Below are 9,617 nucleotides of genomic sequence, written 5' to 3'. Positions count from 1 at the left end.
ACATATACAGTAGCATACATGTAACCCTTTACTTGGGTCGATTTTCATGAAATAACTTTGTGATTATAAATTCAGTACAAATTTTGTAAAGGTTGTTTTTATTTTTTATTTCAGACTCACAATTCACACAATTCATTTCAGGAAAACAGCAAAAGTCTAAATCCCTACATGAATAAGAATCAGTGAATACTGAGGATGATTAGATTCTAATTTCATCTAGTTTAACTGCACAGATATCAGAGTATCCAAACAAAAACTTAACTCTTACCATTGCAACAACACATCATCAGAAGAGTAAAAGTAACCTGTCTCATGACGGTCTAATGGGGTTGCTTTGAAGGATGCTGAGCTTCTGGCAAAAGAACAGTAAAAATGGAAAACCCTTGTTTTTTTGGTCTGATAATGATGATGATATCAGAGTCTCCAAACAAAAACTTCATTCTAGCAATAAAGGGAAGATGTAATAAAATAACTGCAATGCAATCCCGTTGTATATCTTTTAATCCTTAGTAGCCTGTGGCCTTTTTGGTTTATTATTTTTTTACCTTACAATTTTCTCTAATATTTTATCTCTAAAACTGTTTTTATGGTGATGCGTGATATGAATCTTTTTAGTACGACCCCAGCTTCTCTTTTTTTAAATATTACACAATATTTTCAATCTGAAATAACCAAAAAGTCAAATCTGAGAAGTCAATTTTGTCCTTTTTACAACAAAAATCACAAAAGTTGAGATTAAACATTTTTATGTCTGTCCTTTTTTAACAAAATCAAACATGTGTTAACAACTTTAAAAATCCACAAACTAAGCAAACACAAGGTCAAAACTGTTCTGTCTAAAAAAAGCTTCACTCAAAGATTTTTTCCAAGGGAAATAACAATAATGTGTCTAAATTTTGAATGAAGATTATACTAATAGGGTGGTTGTGTCCGTCCTATATAATTGTAAACAGCTGATGTTAGTGGCAAACTCGCTGGTGAGCTCAGAGACTACTGAAGGTTAATAAGGAGGTTTTTTTTTTACATTAACATAGTGAAATCCAACTTTTGTCTCTGTTTTTAAACAAAAAAAAAGATTACTTTTTCCATTGTATTTCCTCTGAAGTACGGGAGGGTGTGTGTTCTTTAAATTACTCCCACTAGATGGTGGCAGTGGGCTAAAGAAAAGCTTTAGTTGAGTTTCATGTGAAAAAGCAAAATTTGGAAAATCTTTTTAAAAACATTGCATTGGAAATATACATCCAATATACAGATTGATTATACAAAAAGGAAGTTTGTACTTGAATATGGTTACAGTTGGGAAAAAATAGCTGTCATCAGGTCACCTGGTACTGCCTGTCTGAAGCATTAAACACTCGTTTTTATTCTCGATTCTACTCATGTCAGTCACAGCAGTAAATCATTTCAATCACTTGCAAAACAAAAATTAAAAATCACTTTATTCTTTTTTCCATTTGCTTTCACATATTTATGTTTTATATATTATTGCACGAAATATTCTGAATAGTAAAATAGGGGTTTGTTTGGTTTGATGGTAAATTTCTTTTATTCTTTTTTATGTTCTGCCTATTGGCAAGGTCATCGATGTCAAAGAAAGTTGCTTCCCAGTTGACCAACTACAATAAAAGAAACGGTTCAATGAAAATAAAAAATATATATCAAAGATGTGTCCCTAGAGATCTATAATACAATTTATTGTTTTTCTATATTTCATAACTTTAATTTTTAATTTTGTTTAATTAAATTTTCTGGTTTGTTTTTAGTTGCCCTCATTCTGCACTCACATTTAAACACATTTTTATATAAAATATCATTTTAAATGAATGCATGTTTGGGAATTTGAGCAACTTAAAAAGTGACATTGACATGTTCTGTTATCTGAAAAAAATGTCTTGAAATCTTACATTTTTCCAGAAATTTTTCTGAAACCCAAAAAAAAGCGTTTGTTGGTTTTAGCTTGACAAGACAGACTGTCTTCAAGCAAGTAATTTTAAAGACCTAAAGGACAATCTGTGCAGAGTTGTGACAGATTGTTGTGCAAGTCTGACGTGTCTGGGTGGATTTACAGATAAATGCAAATGAGGACAGCATCCATGACAAGAAGCACCAACCCAAAATATGTTTTGTACATTCCTGCACGGCAAAAACAGGACACTTAGAAATAATTCAAAAAGGGTTACTCCATTAATATTTTCTTTAAACGACCCAAAAAATCTGCCAATGGGGTGAGAAAATGTTTTTGCCAAGAACTTTTAAGAAAAAAATTCTAGTCACTAGGATCTCAAGTTAAGATTATTTTGCTAATGAAAAACTTACTCACGCAATTATTTTTCTTGCAAGACAGAAAATATGACAATTTTTTCAGATTCATTTTTTGTAGTGTGTACTGTCAAATTTGTGTATTATTTTGAAGACGCTCTAGTTCTGCCACAAATGTATTCAGAAGAATGCATAGATCGTTGCAGTAGACTCGCTGTTCAAATGCCTTACAGAATTTGTAAAATATTTCTTCTGATGATTAATTTTCCTTTCATATACTTTGTTTTTTATTCCATTTTAACATTTCAGGAAAATCCTGCAAATAAAAGAAGCTGAAGTCTCTGAATTTAGAACACATAGGGAACAGAACAATGACATCCCTATTTTGCAACATTTTTACCGAAAGTCAGATAAATCTATTCCATTCATAAAATTAATTGTGACAAAACTTTTGGGAAATTGTCATGGTGTTGTCGTTCATTTCAAGATTCTTATGCAACCGTGAATTCTGGGAACGATTCACCGATATATCTGTCTTCATGTCACTTAAAGCTGCGAGAAGAAAAATATTAAAGTACAGTTTGTTTTTCTTTTTTGAGTTTGATTGTCATGATAAGGGTGATTTATGGAGGACTGTGGTATAAGGAAAAAGAACAAGAGACCACAGGAGTGATGACAGAAACTTGGATTATTTAACTAATCAAGTACAGTAATCAAATGAAATTGAAACGCAAACAAAACAAAACGCAAGACAAAATTAATCAGATAAAATGAATCACAACACTAGAATCATAACAAGGGAAACTTAAAAATATGATAAGACACAACATCTTATTCAGTAAAACTGAATCAGCTGTAACCCTTGTGCTATCCTAGGCACTTTAACATTGGGAGTTGGGTCATCTAGACCCACTAGACAGTGCTCTGAACCTTTTTTCTTAAATGATTTGTGAACCTCACTGGTGTCCATGGATTACATGAAATCTTTCCACCTTTATCCACCTTTGTCATGGTAGGAATAACACTTCAAAGTAAGGGTGGGGTCATCTAAGATAGCACAAAGGTTAAGCCAGGCTTTTCCAAAGTCTGGCTTGTGGGCCAAATCAGGCCCACATTCAAATTTTCATCGACCCGCAGGCCCCCTGTCATAAAATCAACAATATACCCCCCAACTTTCTAAGAACTGTGATTTCTTGACTGTTGTTGACCTTTCAACATATTCATTCAGTGATCGCTTCAGCTTTCACTGCTTTTTGCAGGTGACCTCCCCTCTTTTTTGAATTAACCTGTATTTTATCCAGGCTGGGGACCAGCACAGGGAAACCCCTTTTAGCTACTTAGATAAGCAGTAGCACAAAGGGTCTTGCCCAAAGAACCACACAATTTCTTCACTGTGATTGGCTAAATTACATTATAAGCCGTTTTAAACATGTGGCTACTTGACCTTCAGAGCCTGAAGGGCCAAACTAGGAAAACAGGTTATTTGGTTTCTGTAATCGAAACCACAGGGTTTTGTAGATCTGAATCAGATGTTACTAGTTGTGTTGTTTTCCTGTTCATGATTTAAATTCAGAAGTTTACATCAGGCATTTGATCGTTAATAACAGGTTACATGTCATGTGAACCCAGATGTTGAAAAAAGGTTTTAATCCAGACAGAATTTACTTCTTCAAAAATTCAGAAGATTGCTGTAATTTTGCTAAAAGCTTATTACTTTTATTTCTGTTCTATGAAAGTATCCCATTTCTGGAAAAAAAAAGAATTTCATTAAATAGTTCATTTGCATTTAACGTTATTGAAAGGGTTCAAAGAATGCAGGTTGAATGGTTGGCCCCTCACTCGTTTTTACCTCATCAAGCCTGCCCCCTTTGTAAAACGTTTGAACATCCCTGCTTTAACCCCTGCATGGCTGACTTTATATTCAATTAAATTAAAAAAAATATCACGTTTTTTTTTCCATTTAAGGTGATGCAAAATTAAGCAGAGTCCAAGATTTAATGGTATGTTGTGAATTAGGGACATACGGCAATGAAGGGGTTACTAGTGTGATGTAAGCTTGTCACAGGGGAGATTTACATGGAGGCACAATCAAGTGCGGAAATGCTTAGCAGCAGCTGTTGCATGCAAGCACATAAATAAATGCAACGACGCGGAACAAGAAGTGGGGCTTTGTATCTTTAAAGGAGAGAAGTGCAGCCCACCGACAGACTGTGGGAAAGCCACTGGTCAGTTGGATGAAACTGGAGACTGACATTTGAGATCAAACTTTGGAGCCCAGGCTCTTAGACAAATGTAAAAGTCCAGAAATGGTGTTGGGGTATGAACATATTGTGTATTTCATAGAGCTCATAGTTTCCCAGGAGACCTCTGCAGAAAGGCAAATTAAGGAAGAAGGAAAAAAACAAACATTTGGAAGCAACAACAGAGGAACACTGATGAAGAGTTAGGCCCCGCCCAGTGGAAGATGTTTATGTTTCCTTTGTAAAGTCAGCTTGCTTCCTGCTGAGAGATCATGGTATAGCTGACTAACAAACTGGCCGCCCCGGCTGGTTGTAGTGAGTTCTTAAATAGAAACGATGGGTGAGTACAGATCTAAGAAACGTGACTTGACATTGCACATTTTCTGGGTTTGATTTTATGAAATCGTCGGGAAAATAAGTGATGACTGGCTGTTGTATTTTTAAAACATTTAACTAAACTGGCCTGTCACTGTTTAAGCTAGATAGTGGTAATGATTTGGTAAGTTTATAAATCTGTCTTTTGTGGTTATTCTGGTACTGGTGGCTTTCCTGGACTAAATGGTTAAAGAACAAAAGGATTTCTGGCTATTTTTTGTATAAAAAAATAGTTTAAACTCTGTTTTTATTATGTTTTCTTATCTTGTTCATGCCATTGTGGAATAGCTTAACCCATCAGGGAAACGTTTTGCCTGTCTTGCTTTTTTCTAACCTATCCGCCTCTTCATTCTATTTCACTTTTTCCATCATGTCCTCTCTTTTTTCACTTAACATCTCTATCTTGTACACTGGTGTTTGTCATGACAATAGTTAGGGTAAACTAGTTGTTGGTATTGTGACTGTTTGCAGCTGGGATAATAGAGACTTGTGTTTTTGGAGCTGAGGGTATGTGTGCAGATAAGTGGGGGCGGTGGGAGGGGAGTTGGAGGGTTTATGGGACGCTGAAATGCAGAATCGTTGGCCTAACTGAACAAAAACACAGATTTTTTTTAGAAGTGCTCAAATCCAAGAAAATTAATCTGTTTTTTTATCTAGGTTTACCAAAAGTTTAATAAAAGAAAATTATAAGTCCTCCAAGTCTTTCAATCGTTTAAGACCTGCTTAAGTCTTTGAACTAGTAGACATCTATTACATCAGCAGTGTAACATGGCGGAGTATCATCAGCATAACATGAAAATATATGCTGTGCTGCCTAATAATGTTACCTAATGGAAGCAAAAAGAGAGACCAACCACAGAACCCTGTGATACACCATGACTCTGCTGAATTAGGAAGACTCATTGTTGATATGGACAAACAGGAATACATCAGATAAAAACAACCAGCCTAAAGCAAAAGCAAAATATTATGACTGATCATTTCAATTGCAGTGCTGAGGTCTAAAAGAGCAACTACAGACAAAAATTCATTATTCACAGCCATTAGGAGATTTTTGGTTGACCTCAGCATAGGTATTTCAGTGCTACGAAGAACTCCTGACTGAAACTTTTCAAATACATCATTTTCTATTGAAATGCTTAATTAGTTGATTTGAACGGTTTTCTAAAGTAACTTAAAAAAGAAAGATGCAATTTAATACAGGCATGTTATTAGCTAAAATGTGTTTATCAAGAATAGACAAAATATTAAAGGTTTAATTTCAGCAAACTTAAAGTCCTGAGGAATATTTATGTCAATGACGACATGCTTATCAGGTTTAAAAAAAATACATCTTAATTACAGTGAACATTTCTGTAGGCAATGGAGTTGAATTGGATCCAAGAGACAAGTTTAAGATTTATGGGGGTAGTTTTGGACGCCACCTCTGAAAGCTCAAGACAGATGAAGTAACTTAAGAGCTATTCGGATCAGCAATCATTGAAGCCATAGAGCCTGATAAACTATCAGCAACAGTTGATAGGTTGCCCTGAATGTTTTATCTGATAGCATTTTTTTAAATTTGTTGAGAGCTTTGTGAAGTCGGAACTTCTGAGATCATAAGGAATACATGTCTCAACAAAACTTTGACTTTCAGTCAATCTACCCACAGTACTTAAAGTAATAAGAAGTGTTAGCATGTTGAAGGACTTTCTTATTAATCAGCACACTGTCCCCCATTATAATTATTTGTAATTATTTAATCTTATTTTAACACATTTTCCGATCAATAGAAATCAGAGAATGAACACAGAATAAGGGCCAAAAGGCTCTGTGGCCTTGTGGTACAGTGTTCACCCTGAGAGTGTGAGGTCATGAGTTCAAAAACATGGTTGAGTCATACTAAAGACGGAAAAAAATGGGACCCCCCCTGCTTGACACTCACCACCGTTAGATTTGGAGGTTAAACCACCACTGTGTCTGCAGCTCACCGCTCGCCCAGGGGATCAGTCACAGATGAGTCACCTGTGAACAAATTTCACAGGTGTGTGACAACTAATTGAACTTTAACTTTAAGAGGACAATGCCAAACAAAAAACATAACTATCTGTTTGATTTGTCTGACATATACATTTGTTCAAGCTAGAGCTAATGTCAGAAGTCACCATCTGAGTGCACTTCATCTCCCAGCATTCCCTGCCACACACCTGACTCATTTGCAAGCACTCACAGCATACTTAAGTACTGCACTGAGCCTCACTCAGTGCAAAGTATTCTTTGTGTCAATCTGCCTGCATTACCAAGCGTTATTTCCAGACCTGATCTTCTGATTTCCTGACCCTGTTTCATCTTTGACACCATTTGCCTGCCCCCTGCCCCAAATCTCACCTAGATCCTGACAACTCTGGTTTCCTTTCTGATGCTCCCATGCTCGTTATTGATCCCTGCCTGCCTGTCCCTGATTTAGCTTTGTGAACTTTTAACTGAGCTAATAAACCTGCTGCATTTGGAACCAGCCCTCTGCCTGTTTTGTGACAGCTATCTTCTTCTTCTGACAGTTTTTGGGGATTGTTTAAATTGAAATAGCGTATTCTCCCTACTGCAGCCAGGTTTCTGATTGACAGTGGTTTTAATAAGACAGATCTTCTTGACCAAGTGAAATTTCTTTCTTATTCCCTTTATTATCCCTTTTGTTTTTTGTTTTGTTTTGATCCTTTTATTTTTGCTCTGTGTCAATTATGATTTTGTGATTATAAGACAATTGGGAATTGAAAGGAGGGTCCATATTAATGAAATTTAAGTTGTTCAATAAATGCCATTTAACCTGAGAAGACCGGGGCTTTTCCAATGGCTGATACAGCCTAGATTGTATTCTAGTCACTAGCAAACAGCAGTTTGCTAGTGACTAGACAAGAACAATGCACATGGCATTGCCTTTGTAAAATCACAGAAGCAACATTAACATTGTCATTACTACAGACATCAATGATCACATCAGGATTTTTTGCATTTTTTCTTAGCCAGGGGTTTCAAATATGATTCAATATGACCCACTCGGGCCCAAATTCATTTTTATAGGTTCATATTTTAAACTCGAACATCTTAATAAACCAGCTACCTGATACAAGAGACCTGGATCATAAGATCTATTTCAAAGCTGTCATTGATGAGTAAACAGATGTAGACAGACTTATTGGTAGCCTTTATCTAATGACATGAAAAGCCCACAATCATCCCTGAAATAACTTGAAAGTAACACATTTGAAATTTACCAAAATGTAACTAAGAAGTAACAGATATTGCTTTTGAATTAATGGACAACAGAACCTCCCTTAAAAACAAGTCCAGATAAAAATGATGGTTCTTCTAAAAAAGATGGACACTAGTGTGACCGTAAGGAGATTATTAACCACGCTACAGTATGTCTTCTAACTTGCATCACTAATGTCTTCAAACTGCTAGCAAATCAATTGACCTATTAAAAGGGCAACATGTCTCATTTCCTGCATCTACAAAAAGCAAGAACAGCAATAATTGATATAATGAAAAATGTATTTTACGTATACACTAGAATGCCTGCAATTTTATTTAAAAAAGTAATTCTGTTTGTGCCGTCAAAACAAAACTATAACAATTTATTAGATCTGTATGTCTTTTAATAATGTATCGACGGTTCAGATTCTTTGTCTTATAACATTTATTCCCAAGTGTAGTTTTAAGCTGTAATCTTCTTTCTTATAAAAGTATGATTTTTTCAGGTTGACTTACATATTTTACTTATTATTGACCTATTTGTAATTTAATTTGGTATTATTTTATTGTCCCATGTTTTTTTTTCTTTATTTACCTATTATATCTTTTTTTTACAGTGCATTTGTTTTAAGATGTACCATAAATAGGCTTTATCTTCACTCAAATTCTGGCAATTATCTAAACAAAAATATCTATGTGTGATATCTAACATGCAAGGTTACGGTACACAAAACATCAAAGAAAGATATTTTTTTACACTTTATTCACATTTAAAATCTGAATAAATTGTGCAAACAGGAAACAAACTTCTGCTCTGGTATGCAGAACTGTCTAGCAATCCAAGCTTTCACGCATGTTTAATTTCTAATTCAGTAAACTGGCTAAACAGTAGGTTTTAATCACAGTAAAAAAATAATGGGGGCAACTGTCTCAGAAGTTTTCTTAAATGGTTTGTACTTTTCATAAAAAGAACATGTACATAGAGTACTGCATGTGTGACTTGACAGCATTCCTGAAAAACCGCATGCCTGAAAAAACACCTCACAGAGGTTATGCAGGATCATTTGTCACACGTGCCTTTAAATATGCAATATGCAGTAAAAAGTTACAAGTAAAGGCGAGGAAGAGCTTCTATTTGGGGACAGGTTATAACTACAGGCAACAATAAAGTAATTTAAAAAACCGTTAATGATCTTTATGTCGGAACAGCTCACACATACTTCCTAAATGACTCATCACACAGCAGGAAGAAAGACAGATGTTGCCGGGAAATTATCTTAAGCTTGTTTGATGGGTGCCTAGGTTACGTCAGTTTCAAGTGTTGCATTTTTCTCGCCGACGATGTCACAATCTGATGGATGTCCTCAAATGCTCGCGACTCTTCTTTCTGCAACAAAAAGATTGCTACATTCTTATACACGCAAACCGATACACCCATTTTGATACTTTCTCAGCAATATCATAAATATGATGAAAAATCTCAAAAAGATCATATCTGATCTGGAAAAAAGC

The 9,617-nt window shown here is 35.2% G+C and overlaps 2 long non-coding RNA genes across 2 annotated transcripts in view; one reads left to right on the top strand and one right to left on the bottom strand.

Moving 5' to 3' along the window:
- Positions 1 to 3,292: 3,292 nt before the first annotated feature.
- Positions 3,293 to 9,617, top strand: part of LOC105356671 — a 9,160-nt gene continuing 2,835 nt past the window's right edge. The window contains exon 1 of the long non-coding RNA XR_910768.2: positions 3,293 to 4,839. This is a non-coding gene — a long non-coding RNA (uncharacterized LOC105356671). The remainder of the gene's footprint in view (positions 4,840 to 9,617) is intronic.
- LOC110017300 overlaps positions 5,147 to 9,617 on the bottom strand; it is a 10,817-nt gene continuing 6,346 nt past the window's right edge. Inside the window, exon 2 of the long non-coding RNA XR_002292665.2 lies at positions 5,147 to 9,492. This is a non-coding gene — a long non-coding RNA (uncharacterized LOC110017300). The remainder of the gene's footprint in view (positions 9,493 to 9,617) is intronic.

Source organism: Oryzias latipes, chromosome 20 (genome assembly GCF_002234675.1).
Source record: "Oryzias latipes chromosome 20, ASM223467v1".
In the NCBI taxonomy this organism is placed as follows: domain Eukaryota; kingdom Metazoa; phylum Chordata; class Actinopteri; order Beloniformes; family Adrianichthyidae; genus Oryzias; species Oryzias latipes.
The sequence above is the reverse complement of the archived record's forward strand: the minus strand, read 5'-3'. Positions and strand labels throughout refer to the sequence as shown.